Below are 20,152 nucleotides of genomic sequence, written 5' to 3'. Positions count from 1 at the left end.
AGAGATAAATCATGCAGTGCTTTAATCTGACCTAATTTACAAACATTTTGATTGATGAAGGAATTTCGTTGACATCCAATGCATTTTCGAAGTCGGAAGCTTTATCAGTTAGGCAGAAAAGAATAGAGTTAAACAGAAGAAAATGGACAAATTTTCCTCTAAATGATAGAATTATTTTGAAAACATTCGTTAAGGCGTGGTCAAGGGTGGTGCTAAAATCTAGTACAAAATTTTATCGGTTGATCATTTTGGTTAGGTCATATTTGCCAATGTACGTTGAAAAAAAAAGTTCATGTATCAAACTTCTTATGAAACTCTCGAAAAAATTTATTCTATGGGTTGGTTGCATAACATACGCTTTTTATTAATTATATTTAATATATGAATTTTAATACAATACGAAGGTAGTACGTCAGGCATTATAGTAATATTTCAATCAAATTATTAAAAACAATAAGTTATCATGTTGATTTACATTTACGATGCGAAAGTAATAGAATTTTCGAAAAAGTTCGTCCGCTAAGGTTCTAGACGAGGTTATACTTTGAATATCAAATTACTGCCGATTTGTCAATAGCTGCTGCATCAATTTAAATTAAACGAAATATTAATTTCACCCCCTAGTTTTGACAACATACAGCCACTTCAAAACTAAATAAATTTAGTGCCAGTTATATACAGAAAAGGTTAAAAAAATTATAAGGCATCACATGTTACCCACCAAGTTTTATACTGATTAAAGTAGGGCTTTATTTTCCGGCATTGTGACTTTCGTATGCTCTGCTTTCTCTTCATCACACGAGCTAATCTTTCGCCTTTTACTAAAGATTACCGTGGAGAGGAACATTCCAATGAGCCTATAAATTATTTTTGGAATCATCACCTGATGGTGGAATGAAATTTAATGAAAGAATATAGCTTCATTCCTAGTATTGTGCACATGACTCCCACTACGAAAACAAATGTTAGGATAACTTTTAGATTAATAGTGTGTCCGTTCTGAGGGCACACACGCTCCTTTTTAAATTCTCTTTATCTAATAATACTCACCAAACTATCATTTTAGAATTGGAATTGCACCCTAGGAAAGTAAAATTCGTAAATGCGACTATCGCTTAGAAAATTAAAGGATGTGACACCTCCTGCAAGACCTTGTTGCAATTATTCCCTCTGTGATGACCTGAATCAGGCATGGGTCCTGGCAGCACTTATGCTCAGAAACAGGTTCTGCGTTGGTCCCTAATAACAAAGCGTTTGAAGGTAAAATTTCTTTGTTAACACAACATTGTGTTTAGTTAATTAGATTTTGCATTTGGGGATAATTACAAATAACAGGAAACATAAGAAAGACATTTAAGATAGTAATAAATTGTATGCAGACACATTTATTTTGTAGGTTTGGTATACCATCTATACAGACAATTTAATTATTAATGATGCGATGCAATTAAATAAAATTTAGTAGTGACGTGAATCCAAAAATATTAATTAGTTTCCATAACATGCCTTTTTCTTCATTTAAGTTTGGCAGCTAAGTTTTGGTCTGAAGTCGTTCATGTCAGCTGTTAGCTCAACGTCATTCCCAATACTGCCTCTGGTTTAACTTCGCTCTTTAGATCAGTGTTGCCAGATCACCCGATTTTTGACAAACTTGTGCTATTAAGATTTTAGTTTTGCGACCTCCATATGCTACTTTTTGCGCTTACCTTATGCTACTTTTTGCGCTTACCTTATGCTACTTTTATGTATACTTATGCGCTTACCTACTTATACGTATTTACGTATGCTACTTATGCGCTTACCTTATGCTACTTTTTGCGCCTTCAAAGATTTTTTTAATATATCGTAAATTACTTACATGTTAAAAATAATGTATCAATTAAAAATAATTCATATTAGAAAAACAGTTTATTTAGGCTTAAATAGAAGTTGTCATCTGGGAATCTGAATATGTTCTTCGCCCGTAAACCACATACATTTGAAAACAGCAGTGCTCGATCTGAACTCGGTGAGTTTGTTAATCCAAAATTCATTAAAGTTTTACAAAATATGAAATAAATTAAAACAAATTCGAAATTCGGCCGTCCAGATGCCCATGTTCGGATGGAGGATTACATTATTCAAAATTTGATGGCTCTAGATACTGTCGTTTTTGTCACATTGCGAGAATCTGAACATATTCAGATTCCCAGATGACAACTTCTATTTAAGCCTAAATAAACTGTTTTTCTAATATGAATTATTTTTAATTGATACATTATTTTTAACATGTAAGTATTTTACGATATATTAAAAAAATCTTTAAAGGCGCAAAATGTAGCATAAGGAAACTATGGAGGTCGCAAAACTAAAATCTTAATAGCACAAGTTTGTCAAAAATCGCGTGATCTGGCAACACTGATCTAAAGAGCGAAGTTAAACCAGAGGCAGTATTGGGAATGACGTTGAGCTAACAGCTGACATGAACGACTTCAGACCAAAACTTAGCTGCCAAATTTAAATGAAGAAAAAGGCATGTTATGGAAACTAATTAATAGGTTTGGATTCACGTCACTACTAAATTTTATTTAATTGCATCGCATCATTAATAATTAAATTGTCTGTATAGATGGTATACCAAACCTACAAAATAAATGTGTCTGCATACAATTTATTACTATCTTAAATGTCTTTCTTATGTTTCCTGTTATTTGTAATTATCCCCAAATGCAAAATCTAATTAACTAAACACAATGTTGTGTTAACAAAGAAATTTTACCTTCAAACGCTTTGTTATTAAGGACCAACGCAGAACCTGTTTCTGAGCATAAGTGCTGCCAGGACCCATGCCTGATTCAGGTCATCACAGAGGGAAAAATTGCAACAAGGTCTTGCAGGAGCTGTCACATCCTTTAATTTTCTAAGCGATAGTCGCATTTACGAATTTTACTTTCCTAGGGTGCAATTCCAATTCTAAAATGATAGTTTGGTGAGTATTATTAGATAAAGAGAATTTAAAAAGGAGCGTGTGTGCCCTCAGAACGGACACACTATTAATCTAAAAGTTATCCTTACATTTGTTTTCGTAGTGGGAGTCATGCGCACAATACTAGGAATGAAGCTATATTCTTTCATTAAATTTCACCCCAGCATCAGCTGAGGATTCCAAAAATTATTTATAGGCTCATCGTAATGTTCCTCTCCACGGTAATCTTTAGTAAAAGGCGAAAGATTACCTCGAAATGAAGAGAAACCAGACCATGAAATTTTACATTGCCGGAAAGTACAAGACTATTTTCGTCAGTATAAAAATTGGTGGGTACCTTATAATTCCTTGAGGTTTGCAATTTTTTTAACCTTTTTTTTACATAACTGGCAATAATTTATTTAGTCTGAAGTGGCTGTATGTTGTCAAAACTAGGGGGTGAACTTAATATTTTGTTTCATTTAAATTAATGCAGGAGATCGCCAGCAATTTGATGTTCAAAGTATAACCTCATCTAGAACCTTAGCATACGAACTTTTTCGGAAATTTCATTACTTTCGCATCATAAATGTAAATCAACATGATAACTTATTGTTTTTAATGATTTGATTGAAATACTATTATAATGCCTGACGTACTATTATTTATACCTTCGTATTGTATTAAAATTCATATATTAAGTATAATTAATAAAAAGCGTATGTTATGCAACCAACCCATAGAATAAATTTTTTCGAGAGTTTCATAAGAAGTATCGGGTACCATTCTGCTCATTGTTAATGTCGCAAAGCGTAGCGAAATAGTGGCGGCATCCCACGGTCAGTAGAAATTTCATGGATGCCACCGAAAACACAAAAGAATATTTTCACGTTGGGCAGGTCTCAATAAGTTGACCAAGGCCAACATTCCGTTCGCCATACACGCACTATATGGAAGCACAATGCAGGAATACTGGTTTGAACTAAGCACCAAGATCCGCCCTCATTTCATGCCCACATTACCAATGCAGAATTTTTTCCTCGAACAGTTCCACTTCGTTTCATGACTTGAAAATAATCTGCATATTTTTTCTCCTCAACTGGACTATTTTCACCCTGCAGGTACTGGTCTGATTAACTGATAAAAGTTGACTTCGAAACTTGATGGAGTAAACCGAACTTCCTTCCATCACTCAAATGTTTGTAATTAAGAGCAGATTAAAGCACTGCATGATTTATCTCTTAGGTATCCAACGAGAGGGTGTGACCTAATTTTTCACTACATTTCTTGATTGATAACAGAATTTGTTGAACATCCAACTGCATTTTGATAAGATTGGAAGCACTTCAGTTAGGCAGAAAAGAATAGAGTTAAACAGAAGAAAATGGACAAATTTTCCTCTAAATGATAGAATTATTTTGAAAACATTCGTTAAGGCGTGGTCAAGGGTGGTGCTAAAATCTAGTACAAAATTTTATCGGTTGATCATTTTGGTTAGGTCATATTTGCCAATGTACGTTGAAAAAAAAAGTTCATGTATCAAACTTCTTATGAAACTCTCGAAAAAATTTATTCTATGGGTTGGTTGCATAACATACGCTTTTTATTAATTATATTTAATATATGAATTTTAATACAATACGAAGGTAGTACGTCAGGCATTATAGTAATATTTCAATCAAATTATTAAAAACAATAAGTTATCATGTTGATTTACATTTACGATGCGAAAGTAATAGAATTTTCGAAAAAGTTCGTCCGCTAAGGTTCTAGACGAGGTTATACTTTGAATATCAAATTACTGCCGATTTGTCAATAGCTGCTGCATCAATTTAAATTAAACGAAATATTAATTTCACCCCCTAGTTTCGACAACATACAGCCACTTCAAAACTAAATAAATTTAGTGCCAGTTATATACAGAAAAGGTTAAAAAAATTATAAGGCATCACATGTTACCCACCAAGTTTTATACTGATTAAAGTAGGGCTTTATTTTCCGGCATTGTGACTTTCGTATGCTCTGCTTTCTCTTCATCACACGAGCTAATCTTTCGCCTTTTACTAAAGATTACCGTGGAGAGGAACATTCCAATGAGCCTATAAATAATTTTTGGAATCATCACCTGATGGTGGAATGGAATTTAATGAAAGAATATAGCTTCATTCCTAGTATTGTGCACATGACTCCCACTACGAAAACAAATGTTAGGATAACTTTTAGATTAATAGTGTGTCCGTTCTGAGGGCACACACGCTCCTTTTTAAATTCTCTTTATCTAATAATACTCACCAACTATCATTTTAGAATTGGAATTGCACCCTAGGAAAATAAAATTCGTAAATGCGACTATCGCTTAGAAAATTAAAGGATGTGACACCTCCTGCAAGACCTTGTTGCAATTATTCCCTCTGTGATGACCTGAATCAGGCATGGGTCCTGGCAGCACTTATGCTCAGAAACAGGTTCTGCGTTGGTCCCTAATAACAAAGCGTTTGAAGGTAAAATTTCTTTGTTAACACAACATTGTGTTTAGTTAATTAGATTTTGCATTTGGGGATAATTACAAATAACAGGAAACATAAGAAAGACATTATTAAGATATTAATAAATTGTATGCAGACACATTTATTTTGTAGGTTTGGTATACCATCTATACAGACAATTTAATTATTAATGATGCGATGCAATTAAATAAAATTTAGTAGTGACGTGAATCCAAAAATATTAATTAGTTTCCATAACATGCCTTTTTCTTCATTTAAGTTTGGCAGCTAAGTTTTGGTCTGAAGTCGTTCATGTCAGCTGTTAGCTCAACGTCATTCCCAATACTGCCTCTGGTTTAACTTCGCTCTTTAGATCAGTGTTGCCAGATCACCCGATTTTTGACAAACTTGTGCTATTAAGATTTTAGTTTTGCGACCTCCATAGTTTCCTTATGCTACTTTTTGCGCCTTCAAAGATTTTTTTAATATATCGTAAATTACTTACATGTTAAAAATAATGTATCAATTAAAAATAATTCATATTAGAAAAACAGTTTATTTAGGCTTAAATAGAAGTTGTCATCTGGGAATCTGAATATGTTCTTCGCCCGTAAACCACATACATTTGAAAACAGCAGTGCTCGATCTGAAATCGGTGAGTTTGTTAATCCAAAATTCATTAAAGTTTTACAAAATATGAAATAAATTAAAACAAATTCGAAATTCGGCCGTCCAGATGCCCATGTTCGGATGGAGGATTACATTATTCAAAATTTGATGGCTCTAGATACTGTCGTTTTTGTCACATTGCGAGAATCTGAACATATTCAGATTCCCAGATGACAACTTCTATTTAAGCCTAAATAAACTGTTTTTCTAATATGAATTATTTTTAATTGATACATTATTTTAACATGTAAGTATTTTACGATATATTAAAAAAATCTTTAAAGGCGCAAAAAGTAGCATAAGGAAACTATGGAGGTCGCAAAACTAAAATCTTAATAGCACAAGTTTGTCAAAAATCGCGTGATCTGGCAACACTGATCTAAAGAGCAAAGTTAAACCAGAGGCAGTATTGGGAATGACGTTGAGCTAACAGCTGACATGAACAACCTCAGACCAAAACATAGCTGCCAAATTTAAATGAAGAAAAAGGCATGTTATGGAAACTAATTAATAGGTTTGGATTCACGTCACTACTAAATTTTATTTAATTGCATCGCATCATTAATAATTAAATTGTCTGTATAGATGGTATACCAAACCTACAAAATAAATGTGTCTGCATACAATTTATTACTATATTAAATGTCTTTCTTATGTTTCCTGTTATTTGTAATTATCCCCAAATGCAAAATCTAATTAACTAAACACAATGTTGTGTTAACAAAGAAATTTTACCTTCAAACGCTTTGTTATTAGGGACCAACGCAGAACCTGTTTCTGAGCATAAGTGCTGCCAGGACCCATGCCTGATTCAGGTCATCACAGAGGGAAAAATTGCAACAAGGTCTTGCAGGAGCTGTCACATCCTTTAATTTTCTAAGCGATAGTCGCATTTACGAATTTTACTTTCCTAGGGTGCAATTCCAATTCTAAAATGATAGTTTGGTGAGTATTATTAGATAAAGAGAATTTTAAAAAGGAGCGTGTGTGCCCTCAGAACGGACACACTATTAATCTAAAAGTTATCCGTACATTTGTTTTCGTAGTGGGAGTCATGCGCACAATACTAGGAATGAAGCTATATTCTTTCATTAAATTTCACCCCACCATCAGGTGAGGATTCCAAAAATTATTTATAGGCTCATTGTAATGTTCCTCTCCACGGTAATCTTTAGTAAAAGGCGAAAGATTAGCTCGAATGATGAAGAGATACCAGAGCATGAAATTTTACATTGCCGGAAAGTACAAGCCTATTTTCGTCAGTATAAAAATTGGTGGGTACCTTATAATTCCTTGAGGTTTGCAATTTTTTAACCTTTTTTTTACATAACTGGCAATAATTTATTTAGTCTGAAGTGGCTGTATGTTGTCAAAACTAGGCGGTGAACTTAATATTTTGTTTCATTTAAATTAATGCAGGAGATCGCCAGCAATTTGATGTTCAAAGTATAACCTCGTCTAGAACCTTAGCATACGAACTTTTTCGGAAATTTCATTACTTTCGCATCATAAATGTAAATCAACATGATAACTTATTGTTTTTAATGATTTGATTGAAATACTATTATAATGCCTGACGTACTATTATTTATACCTTCGTATTGTATTAAAATTCATATATTAAGTATAATTAATAAAAAGCGTATGTTATGCAACCAACCCATAGAATAAATTTTTTCGAGAGTTTCATAAGAAGTATCGGGTACCATTCTGCTCATTGTTAATGTCGCAAAGCGTAGCGAAATAGTGGCGGCATCCCACGGTCAGTAGAAATTTCATGGATGCCACCGAAAACACATAAGAATATTTTCACATTGGGCAGGTCTCAATAAGTTGACCAAGGCCAACTTTCCGTTCGCCATACACGCACTATATCGAAGCACAATGCAGGAATACTGGTTTGAACTAAGCACCAAGATCCGCCCTCATTTCATGCCCACATTACCAATGCAGAATTTTTTCCTCGAACAGTTCCACTTCGTTTCATGACTTGAAAATAATCTGCATATTTTTTCTCCTCAATTGGACTATTTTCACCCTGCAGGTACTGGTCTGATTAACTGATAAAAGTTGACTTCGAAACTTGATGGAGTAAACCGGACTTCCTTCCATCACTCAAATGTTTGTAATTAAGAACAGATTAAAGCACTGCATGATTTATCTCTTAGGTATCCAACGAGAGGGTGTGACCTAATTTTTCACTACATTTTTTGATTGATAACAGAATGTGTTGAACATCCAACTGCATTTTGATAAGATTGGAAGCACTTCAGTTAGGCAGAAAAGAATAGAGTTAAACAGAAGAAAATGGACAAATTTTTCTCAAAATGATAGAATTATTTTGAAAACATTCGTTAAGGCGTGGTCAAGGGTGGTGCTAAAATCTAGTACAAAATTTTATCGGTTGATCATTTTGGTTAGGTCATATTTGCCAATGTACGTTGAAAAAAAAAGTTCATGTATCAAACTTCTTATGAAACTCTCGAAAAAATTTATTCTATGGGTTGGTTGCATAACATACGCTAATTATTAATTATACTTAATATATGAATTTTAATACAATACGAAGGTATAAATAATAGTACGTCAGGCATTATAATAGTATTTCAATCAAATCATTAAAACAATAAGTTATCATGTTTATTTACATTTACGATGCGAAAGTAATAGAATTTTCGAAAAAGTTCGTCCGCTAAGGTTCTAGACGAGGTTATACTTTGAATATCAAATTACTGGCGATTTGTCAATAGCTGCTGCATCAATTTAAATTAAACGAAATATTAATTTCACCCCCTAGTTTTGACAACATACAGCCACTTCAAAACTAAATAAATTTAGTGCCAGTTATATACAGAAAAGGTTTAAAAAATTATAAGGCATCACATGTTACCGACCAAGTTTTATACTGATTAAAGTAGGGCTTTATTTTCCGGCATTGTGACATTCGTATGCTCTGGTTTCTCTTCATGATACGAGCTAATCTTTCGCCTTTTACTAAAGATTACCGTGGAGACGAACATTGCAATGAGCCTATAAATAATTTTTGGTATCCTCACCTGGTGGTGGGGTGAAATTTAATGAAAGAATGTAGCTTCATTCCTAGTATTGTGCACATGACTCCCACTACGAAAACAAATGTAAGGATAACTTTTAGATTAATAGTGTGTCCGTTCTGAGGGCGCACACGCTCCTTTTTAAATTCTCTTTATCTAATAATACTCACCAAACTATCATTTTAGAATTGGAATTGCACCCTAGGAAAGTAAAATTCGTAAATGCGACTATCGCTTAGAAAATTAAAGGATGTGACAGCTCCTGCAAGACCTTGTTGCAATTATTCCCTCTGTGATGACCTGAATCAGGCATGGTCCTGGCAGCACTTATGCTCAGAAACAGGTTCTGCGTTGGTCCCTAAATAACAAAGCGTTTGAAGGTAAAATTTCTTTGTTAACACAACATTGTGTTTAGTTAATTAGATTTTGCATTTGGGGATAATTACAAATAACCGGAAACATAAGAAAGACATTTAATATAGTAATAAATTGTATGCAGACACATTTATTTTGTAGGTTTGGTATACCATCTATAAAGACAATTTAATTATTAATGATGCGATGCAATTAAATAAAATTTAGTAGTGACGTGAATCCAAACCTCTTAATTTGTTTCCATAACATGCCTTTTTCTTCATTTAAATTTGGCAGCTAAGTTTTGGTCTGAAGTCGTTCATGTCAGCTGTTAGCTCAACGTCATTCCCAATACTGCCTCTGGTTTAACTTCGCTCTTTAGATCAGTGTTGCCAGATCACGCGATTTTTGACAAACTTGTGCTATTAAGATTTTAGTTTTGCGACCTCCATAGTTTCCTTATGCTACTTTTTGCGCCTTCAAAGATTTTTTTTAATATATCGTAAAATACTTACATGTTAAAAATAATGTATCAATTAAAAATAATTCATATTAGAAAAACAGTTTATTTAGGCTTAAATAGAAGTTGTCATCTGGGAATCTGAATATGTTCTTCGCCCGTAAACCAGATACATTTGAAAACAGCAGTGCTCGATCTGAAATCGGTGAGTTTGTTAATCCAAAATTCATTAAAGTTTTACAAAATATGAAATAAATTAAAACAAATTCGAAATTCGGCCGTCCAGATGCCCATGTTCGGATGGAGAATTACATTATTCAAAATTTGATGGCTCTAGATACTGTCGTTTTTGTCACATTGCGAGAATCTGAACATATTCAGATTCCTAGATGACAACTTCTATTTAAGCCTAAATAAACTGTTTTTCTAATATGAATTATTTTTAATTGATACATTATTTTAACATGTAAGTATTTTACGATATATTAAAAAAATCTTTAAAGGCGCAAAAAGTAGCATAAGGAAACTATGGAGGTCGCAAAACTAAAATCTTAATAGCACAAGTTTGTCAAAAATCGCGTGATCTGGCAACACTGATCTAAAGAGCAAAGTTAAACCAGAGGCAGTATTGGGAATGACGTTGAGCTAACAGCTGACATGAACAACTTCAGACCAAAACATAGCTGCCAAATTTAAATGAAGAAAAAGGCATGTTATGGAAACTAATTAATAGGTTTGGATTCACGTCACTACTAAATTTTATTTAATTGCATCGCATCATTAATAATTAAATTGTCTGTATAGATGGTATACCAAACCTACAAAATAAATGTGTCTGCATACAATTTATTACTATATTAAATGTCTTTCTTATGTTTCCTGTTATTTGTAATTATCCCCAAATGCAAAATCTAATTAACTAAACACAATGTTGTGTTAACAAAGAAATTTTACCTTCAAACGCTTTGTTATTAGGGACCAACGCAGAACCTGTTTCTGAGCATAAGTGTTGCCAGGACCCATGCCTGATTCAGGTCATCACAGAGGGAAAAATTGCAACAAGGTCTTGCAGGAGCTGTCACATCCTTTAATTTTCTAAGCGATAGTCGCATTTACGAATTTTACTTTCCTAGGGTGCAATTCCAATTCTAAAATGATAGTTTGGTGAGTATTATTAGATAAAGAGAATTTTAAAAAGGAGCGTGTGTGCCCTCAGAACGGACACACTATTAATCTAAAAGTTATCCTTACATTTGTTTTCGTAGTGGTAGTCATGCGCACAATACTAGGAATGAAGCTATATTCTTTCATTAAATTTCACCCCACCATAAGCTGAGGATTCCAAAAATTATTTATAGGCTCATCGTAATGTTCCTCTCCACGGTAATCTTTAGTAAAAGGCGAAAGATTACCTCGAAATGAAGAGAAACCAGAGCATGAAATTTTACATTGCCGGAAAGTACAAGACTATTTTCGTCAGTATAAAAATTGGTGGGTACCTTATAATTCCTTGAGGTTTGCAATTTTTTTAACCTTTTCTTTACATAACTGGCAATAATTTATTTAGTCTGAAGTGGCTGTATGTTGTCAAAACTAGGCGGTGAACTTAATATTTTGTTTCATTTAAATTAATGCAGGAGATCGCCAGCAATTTGATGTTCAAAGTATAACCTCATCTAGAACCTTAGCATACGAACTTTTTCGGAAATTTCATTACTTTCGCATCATAAATGTAAATCAACATGATAACTTATTATTTTTAATGATTTGATTGAAATACTATTATAATGCCTGACGTACTATTATTTATACCTTCGTATTGTATTAAAATTCATATATTAAGTATAATTAATAAAAAGCGTATGTTATGCAACCAACCCATAGAATAAATTTTTTCGAGAGTTTCATAAGAAGTATCGGGTACCATTCTGCTCATTGTTAATGTCGCAAAGCGTAGCGAAATAGTGGCGGCATCCCACGGTCAGTAGAAATTTCATGGATGCCACCGAAAACACAAAAGAATATTTTCACGTTGGGCAGGTCTCAATAAGTTGACCAAGGCCAACATTCCGTTCGCCATACACGCACTATATGGAAGCACAATGCAGGAATACTGGTTTGAACTAAGCACCAAGAACAAACACTCTCATTTCATGCCCACATTACCAATGCAGAATTTTTTCCTCGAACAGTTCCACTTCGTTTCATGACTTGAAAATAATCTGCATATTTTTTCTCCTCAATTGGACTATTTTCACCCTGCAGGTACTGGTCTGATTAACTGATAAAAGTTGACTTCGAAACTTGATGGAGTAAACCGAACTTCCTTCCATCACTCAAATGTTTGTAATTAAGAGCAGATTAAAGCACTGCATGATTTATCTCTTAGGTATCCAACGAGAGGGTGTGACCTAATTTTTCACTACATTTCTTGATTGATAACAGAATTTGTTGAACATCCAACTGCATTTTGATAAGATTGGAAGCACTTCAGTTAGGCAGAAAAGAATAGAGTTAAACAGAAGAAAATGGACAAATTTTCCTCTAAATGATAGAATTATTTTGAAAACATTCGTTAAGGCGTGGTCAAGGGTGGTGCTAAAATCTAGTACAAAATTTTATCGGTTGATCATTTTGGTTAGGTCATATTTGCCAATGTACGTTGAAAAAAAAAGTTCATGTATCAAACTTCTTATGAAACTCTCGAAAAAATTTATTCTATGGGTTGGTTGCATAACATACGCTTTTTATTAATTATACTTAATATATGAATTTTAATACAATACGAAGGTATAAATAATAGTACGTCAGGCATTATAATAGTATTTCAATCAAATCATTAAAAACAATAAGTTATCATGTTGATTTACATTTACGATGCGAAAGTAATAGAATTTTCGAAAAAGTTCGTCCGCTAAGGTTCTAGACGAGGTTATACTTTGAATATCAAATTACTGGCGATTTGTCAATAGCTGCTGCATCAATTTAAATTAAACGAAATATTAATTTCACCCCCTAGTTTTGACAACATACAGCCACTTCAAAACTAAATAAATTTAGTGCCAGTTATATACAGAAAAGGTTTAAAAAATTATAAGGCATCACATGTTACCCACCAAGTTTTATACTGATTAAAGTAGGGCTTTATTTTCCGGCATTATGACATTCGTATGCTCTGGTTTCTCTTCATGATACGAGCTAATCTTTCGCCTTTTACTAAAGATTACCGTGGAGACGAACATTGCAATGAGCCTATAAATAATTTTTGGTATCCTCACCTGGTGGTGGGGTGAAATTTAATGAAGGAATGTAGCTTCATTCCTAGTATTGTGCACATGACTCCCACTACGAAAACAAATGTAAGGATAACTTTTAGATTAATAGTGTGTCCGTTCTGAGGGCGCACACGCTCCTTTTTAAATTCTCTTTATCTAATAATACTCACCAAACTATCATTTTAGAATTGGAATTGCACCCTAGGAAAGTAAAATTCGTAAATGCGACTATCGCTTAGAAAATTAAAGGATGTGACAGCTCCTGCAAGACCTTGTTGCAATTATTCCCTCTGTGATGACCTGAATCAGGCATGGTCCTGGCAGCACTTATGCTCAGAAACAGGTTCTGCGTTGGTCCCTAATAACAAAGCGTTTGAAGGTAAAATTTCTTTGTTAACACAACATTGTGTTTAGTTAATTAGATTTTGCATTTGGGGATAATTACAAATAACCGGAAACATAAGAAAGACATTTAATATAGTAATAAATTGTATGCAGACACATTTATTTTGTAGGTTTGGTATACCATCTATAAAGACAATTTAATTATTAATGATGCGATGCAATTAAATAAAATTTAGTAGTGACGTGAATCCAAACCTCTTAATTTGTTTCCATAACATGCCTTTTTCTTCATTTAAATTTGGCAGCTAAGTTTTGGTCTGAAGTCGTTCATGTCAGCTGTTAGCTCAACGTCATTCCCAATACTGCCTCTGGTTTAACTTCGCTCTTTAGATCAGTGTTGCCAGATCACGCGATTTTTGACAAACTTGTGCTATTAAGATTTTAGTTTTGCGACCTCCATAGTTTCCTTATGCTACTTTTTGCGCCTTCAAAGATTTTTTTAATATATCGTAAAATACTTACATGTTAAAAATAATGTATCAATTAAAAATAATTCATATTAGAAAAACAGTTTATTTAGGCTTAAATAGAAGTTGTCATCTGGGAATCTGAATATGTTCTTCGCCCGTAAACCACATACATTTGAAAACAGCAGTGCTCGATCTGAAATCGGTGAGTTTGTTAATCCAAAATTCATTAAAGTTTTACAAAATATGAAATAAATTAAAACAAATTCGAAATTCGGCCGTCCAGATGCCCATGTTCGGATGGAGGATTACATTATTCAAAATTTGATGGCTCTAGATACTGTCGTTTTTGTCACATTGCGAGAATCTGAACATATTCAGATTCCCAGATGACAACTTCTATTTAAGCCTAAATAAACTGTTTTTCTAATATGAATTATTTTTAATTGATACATTATTTTAACATGTAAGTATTTTACGATATATTAAAAAAATCTTTAAAGGCGCAAAAAGTAGCATAAGGAAACTATGGAGGTCCCAAAACTAAAATCTTAATAGCACAAGTTTGTCAAAAATCGCGTGATCTGGCAACACTGATCTAAAGAGCAAAGTTAAACCAGAGGCAGTATTGGGAATGACGTTGAGCTAACAGCTGACATGAACAACTTCAGACCAAAACATAGCTGCCAAATTTAAATGAAGAAAAAGGCATGTTATGGAAACTAATTAATAGGTTTGGATTCACGTCACTACTAAATTTTATTTAATTGCATCGCATCATTAATAATTAAATTGTCTGTATAGATGGTATACCAAACCTACAAAATAAATGTGTCTGCATACAATTTATTACTATATTAAATGTCTTTCTTATGTTTCCTGTTATTTGTAATTATCCCCAAATGCAAAATCTAATTAACTAAACACAATGTTGTGTTAACAAAGAAATTTTACCTTCAAACGCTTTGTTATTAGGGACCAACGCAGAACCTGTTTCTGAGCATAAGTGCTGCCAGGACCCATGCCTGATTCAGGTCATCACAGAGGGAAAAATTGCAACAAGGTCTTGCAGGAGCTGTCACATCCTTTAATTTTCTAAGCGATAGTCGCATTTACGAATTTTACTTTCCTAGGGTGCAATTCCAATTCTAAAATGATAGTTTGGTGAGTATTATTAGATAAAGAGAATTTTTAAAAGGAGCGTGTGTGCCCTCAGAACGGACACACTATTAATCTAAAAGTTATCCGTACATTTGTTTTCGTAGTGGGAGTCATGCGCACAATACTAGGAATGAAGCTATATTCTTTCATTAAATTTCACCCCACCATCAGGTGAGGATTCCAAAAATTATTTATAGGCTCATTGTAATGTTCCTCTCCACGGTAATCTTTAGTAAAAGGCGAAAGATTAGCTCGAATGATGAAGAGATACCAGAGCATGAAATTTTACATTGCCGGAAAGTACAAGCCTATTTTCGTCAGTATAAAAATTGGTGGGTACCTTATAATTCCTTGAGGTTTGCAATTTTTTAACCTTTTTTTTACATAACTGGCAATAATTTATTTAGTCTGAAGTGGCTGTATGTTGTCAAAACTAGGCGGTGAACTTAATATTTTGTTTCATTTAAATTAATGCAGGAGATCGCCAGCAATTTGATGTTCAAAGTATAACCTCGTCTAGAACCTTAGCATACGAACTTTTTCGGAAATTTCATTACTTTCGCATCATAAATGTAAATCAACATGATAACTTATTGTTTTTAATGATTTGATTGAAATACTATTATAATGCCTGACGTACTATTATTTATACCTTCGTATTGTATTAAAATTCATATATTAAGTATAATTAATAAAAAGCGTATGTTATGCAACCAACCCATAGAATAAATTTTTTCGAGAGTTTCATAAGAAGTATCGGGTACCATTCTGCTCATTGTTAATGTCGCAAAGCGTAGCGAAATAGTGGCGGCATCCCACGGTCAGTAGAAATTTCATGGATGCCACCGAAAACACAAAAGAATATTTTCACATTGGGCAGGTCTCAATAAGTTGACCAAGGCCAACTTTCCGTTCGCCATACACGCACTATATCGAAGCACAATGCAGGAATACTGGTTTGAACTAAGCACCAAGATCCGCCCTCATTTCATGCCCACATTACCAATGCAGAATTTTTTCCTCGAACAGTTCCACTTCGTTTCATGACTTGAAAATAATCTGCATATTTTTTCTCCTCAATTGGACTATTTTCACCCTGCAGGTACTGGTCTGATTAACTGATAAAAGTTGACTTCGAAACTTGATGGAGTAAACCGGACTTCCTTCCATCACTCAAATGTTTGTAATTAAGAACAGATTAAAGCACTGCATGATTTATCTCTTAGGTATCCAACGAGAGGGTGTGACCTAATTTTTCACTACATTTTTTGATTGATAACAGAATGTGTTGAACATCCAACTGCATTTTGATAAGATTGGAAGCACTTCAGTTAGGCAGAAAAGAATAGAGTTAAACAGAAGAAAATGGACAAATTTTTCTCAAAATGATAGAATTATTTTGAAAACATTCGTTAAGGCGTGGTCAAGGGTGGTGCTAAAATCTAGTACAAAATTTTATCGGTTGATCATTTTGGTTAGGTCATATTTGCCAATGTACGTTGAAAAAAAAAGTTCATGTATCAAACTTCTTATGAAACTCTCGAAAAAATTTATTCTATGGGTTGGTTGCATAACATACGCTTTTTATTAATTATACTTAATATATGAATTTTAATACAATACGAAGGTATAAATAATAGTACGTCAGGCATTATAATAGTATTTCAATCAAATCATTAAAAACAATAAGTTATCATGTTGATTTACATTTACGATGCGAAAGTAATAGAATTTTCGAAAAAGTTCGTCCGCTAAGGTTCTAGACGAGGTTATACTTTGAATATCAAATTACTGGCGATTTGTCAATAGCTGCTGCATCAATTTAAATTAAACGAAATATTAATTTCACCCCCTAGTTTTGACAACATACAGCCACTTCAAAACTAAATAAATTTAGTGCCAGTTATATACAGAAAAGGTTTAAAAAATTATAAGGCATCACATGTTACCGACCAAGTTTTATACTGATTAAAGTAGGGCTTATTTTCCGGCATTGTGACATTCGTATGCTCTGGTTTCTCTTCATGATACGAGCTAATCTTTCGCCTTTTACTAAAGATTACCGTGGAGACGAACATTGCAATGAGCCTATAAATAATTTTTGGTATCCTCACCTGGTGGTGGGGTGAAATTTAATGAAAGAATGTAGCTTCATTCCTAGTATTGTGCACATGACTCCCACTACGAAAACAAATGTAAGGATAACTTTTAGATTAATAGTGTGTCCGTTCTGAGGGCGCACACGCTCCTTTTTAAATTCTCTTTATCTAATAATACTCACCAAACTATCATTTTAGAATTGGAATTGCACCCTAGGAAAGTAAAATTCGTAAATGCGACTATCGCTTAGAAAATTAAAGGATGTGACAGCTCCTGCAAGACCTTGTTGCAATTATTCCCTCTGTGATGACCTGAATCAGGCATGGTCCTGGCAGCACTTATGCTCAGAAACAGGTTCTGCGTTGGTCCCTAAATAACAAAGCGTTTGAAGGTAAAATTTCTTTGTTAACACAACATTGTGTTTAGTTAATTAGATTTTGCATTTGGGGATAATTACAAATAACCGGAAACATAAGAAAGACATTTAATATAGTAATAAATTGTATGCAGACACATTTATTTTGTAGGTTTGGTATACCATCTATAAAGACAATTTAATTATTAATGATGCGATGCAATTAAATAAAATTTAGTAGTGACGTGAATCCAAACCTCTTAATTTGTTTCCATAACATGCCTTTTTCTTCATTTAAATTTGGCAGCTAAGTTTTGGTCTGAAGTCGTTCATGTCAGCTGTTAGCTCAACGTCATTCCCAATACTGCCTCTGGTTTAACTTTGCTCTTTAGATCAGTGTTGCCAGATCACGCGATTTTTGACAAACTTGTGCTATTAAGATTTTAGTTTTGCGACCTCCATAGTTTCCTTATGCTACTTTTTGCGCCTTCAAAGATTTTTTTAATATATCGTAAAATACTTACATGTTAAAAATAATGTATCAATTAAAAATAATTCATATTAGAAAAACAGTTTATTTAGGCTTAAATAGAAGTTGTCATCTGGGAATCTGAATATGTTCTTCGCCCGTAAACCACATACATTTGAAAACAGCAGTGCTCGATCTGAAATCGGTGAGTTTGTTAATCCAAAATTCATTAAAGTTTTTCAAAATATGAAATAAATTAAAACAAATTCGAAATTCGGCCGTCCAGATGCCCATGTTCGGATGGAGAATTACATTATTCAAAATTTGATGGCTCTAGATACTGTCGTTTTTGTCACATTGCGAGAATCTGAACATATTCAGATTCCCAGATGACAACTTCTATTTAAGCCTAAATAAACTGTTTTTCTAATATGAATTATTTTTAATTGATACATTATTTTAACATGTAAGTATTTTATGATATATTAAAAAAATCTTTAAAGGCGCAAAAAGTAGCATAAGGAAACTATGGAGGTCGCAAAACTAAAATCTTAATAGCACAAGTTTGTCAAAAATCGCGTGATCTGGCAACACTGATCTAAAGAGCAAAGTTAAACCAGAGGCAGTATTGGGAATGACGTTGAGCTAACAGCTGACATGAACAACTTCAGACCAAAACATAGCTGCCAAATTTAAATGAAGAAAAAGGCATGTTATGGAAACTAATTAATAGGTTTGGATTCACGTCACTACTAAATTTTATTTAATTGCATCGCATCATTAATAATTAAATTGTCTGTATAGATGGTATACCAAACCTACAAAATAAATGTGTCTGCATACAATTTATTACTATATTAAATGTCTTTCTTATGTTTCCTGTTATTTGTAATTATCCCCAAATGCAAAATCTAATTAACTAAACACAATGTTGTGTTAACAAAGAAATTTTACCTTCAAACGCTTTGTTATTAGGGACCAACGCAGAACCTGTTTCTGAGCATAAGTGTTGCCAGGACCCATGCCTGATTCAGGTCATCACAGAGGGAAAAATTGCAACAAGGTCTTGCAGGAGCTGTCACATCCTTTAATTTTCTAAGCGATAGTCGCATTTACGAATTTTACTTTCCTAGGGTGCAATTCCAATTCTAAAATGATAGTTTGGTGAGTATTATTAGATAAAGAGAATTTTAAAAAGGAGCGTGTGTGCCCTCAGAACGGACACACTATTAATCTAAAAGTTATCCTTACATTTGTTTTCGTAGTGGGAGTCATGCGCACAATACTAGGAATGAAGCTATATTCTTTCATTAAATTTCACCCCACCATAAGCTGAGGATTCCAAAAATTATTTATAGGCTCATCGTAATGTTCCTCTCCACGGTAATCTTTAGTAAAAGGCGAAAGATTACCTCGAAATGAAGAGAAACCAGAGCATGAAATTTTACATTGCCGGAAAGTACAAGCCTATTTTCGTCAGTATAAAAATTGGTGGGTACCTTATAATTCCTTGAGGTTTGCAATTTTTTTAACCTTTTCTTTACATAACTGGCAATAATTTATTTAGTCTGAAGTGGCTGTATGTTGTCAAAACTAGGGGGTGAACTTAATATTTTGTTTCATTTAAATTAATGCAGGAGATCGCCAGCAATTTGATGTTCAAAGTATAACCTCATCTAGAACCTTAGCATACGAACTTTTTCGGAAATTTCATTACTTTCGCATCATAAATGTAAATCAACATGATAACTTATTGTTTTTAATGATTTGATTGAAATACTATTATAATGCCTGACGTACTATTATTTATACCTTCGTATTGTATTAAAATTCATATATTAAGTATAATTAATAAAAAGCGTATGTTATGCAACCAACCCATAGAATAAATTTTTTCGAGAGTTTCATAAGAAGTATCGGGTACCATTCTGCTCATTGTTAATGTCGCAAAGCGTAGCGAAATAGTGGCGGCATCCCACGAGTCAGTAGAAAATTTCATGGATTGCCACCGAAA

The 20,152-nt window shown here is 33.4% G+C and overlaps 10 non-coding genes across 10 annotated transcripts; 5 read left to right on the top strand and 5 right to left on the bottom strand.

The window, feature by feature from the left end:
* Positions 1-775: 775 nt before the first annotated feature.
* LOC146994161 (U5 spliceosomal RNA) lies at positions 776-891 on the top strand. Its single transcript, XR_015044190.1, has one exon. It is a non-coding gene; the product is annotated as a U5 spliceosomal RNA (small nuclear RNA).
* Positions 892-3,122: 2,231 nt separating this feature from the next.
* LOC146994160 (U5 spliceosomal RNA) lies at positions 3,123-3,241 on the bottom strand. The gene has a single exon (XR_015044189.1). It is a non-coding gene; the product is annotated as a U5 spliceosomal RNA (small nuclear RNA).
* A 1,720-nt stretch (positions 3,242-4,961) lies between these two features.
* Positions 4,962-5,077, top strand: LOC146994159 (U5 spliceosomal RNA). The gene has a single exon (XR_015044187.1). It is a non-coding gene; the product is annotated as a U5 spliceosomal RNA (small nuclear RNA).
* Positions 5,078-7,199: 2,122 nt separating this feature from the next.
* Positions 7,200-7,320, bottom strand: LOC118180795 (U5 spliceosomal RNA). Its single transcript, XR_004756745.1, has one exon. It is a non-coding gene; the product is annotated as a U5 spliceosomal RNA (small nuclear RNA).
* A 1,727-nt stretch (positions 7,321-9,047) lies between these two features.
* On the top strand, positions 9,048-9,169 carry LOC118180789 (U5 spliceosomal RNA). Its single transcript, XR_004756739.2, has one exon. It is a non-coding gene; the product is annotated as a U5 spliceosomal RNA (small nuclear RNA).
* Positions 9,170-11,285: 2,116 nt separating this feature from the next.
* On the bottom strand, positions 11,286-11,404 carry LOC118180781 (U5 spliceosomal RNA). The gene has a single exon (XR_004756732.2). It is a non-coding gene; the product is annotated as a U5 spliceosomal RNA (small nuclear RNA).
* A 1,732-nt stretch (positions 11,405-13,136) lies between these two features.
* On the top strand, positions 13,137-13,258 carry LOC118180786 (U5 spliceosomal RNA). Its single transcript, XR_004756737.1, has one exon. It is a non-coding gene; the product is annotated as a U5 spliceosomal RNA (small nuclear RNA).
* A 2,114-nt stretch (positions 13,259-15,372) lies between these two features.
* Positions 15,373-15,493, bottom strand: LOC118180790 (U5 spliceosomal RNA). The gene has a single exon (XR_004756740.2). It is a non-coding gene; the product is annotated as a U5 spliceosomal RNA (small nuclear RNA).
* Positions 15,494-17,220: 1,727 nt separating this feature from the next.
* Positions 17,221-17,342, top strand: LOC118180788 (U5 spliceosomal RNA). Its single transcript, XR_015044195.1, has one exon. It is a non-coding gene; the product is annotated as a U5 spliceosomal RNA (small nuclear RNA).
* Positions 17,343-19,457: 2,115 nt separating this feature from the next.
* On the bottom strand, positions 19,458-19,576 carry LOC146994158 (U5 spliceosomal RNA). The gene has a single exon (XR_015044178.1). It is a non-coding gene; the product is annotated as a U5 spliceosomal RNA (small nuclear RNA).
* Between the last annotated feature and the right edge of the window lie 576 nt (positions 19,577-20,152).

Source organism: Stegodyphus dumicola, chromosome 11 (assembly GCF_044657685.1).
Source record: "Stegodyphus dumicola isolate Sdum_Otavi_A_Nest chromosome 11, ASM4465768v1".
Lineage (NCBI taxonomy): Eukaryota > Metazoa > Arthropoda > Arachnida > Araneae > Eresidae > Stegodyphus > Stegodyphus dumicola.
Note: the sequence above shows the minus strand (reverse complement) of the source record. Positions and strands in the feature narration are given on the sequence as shown.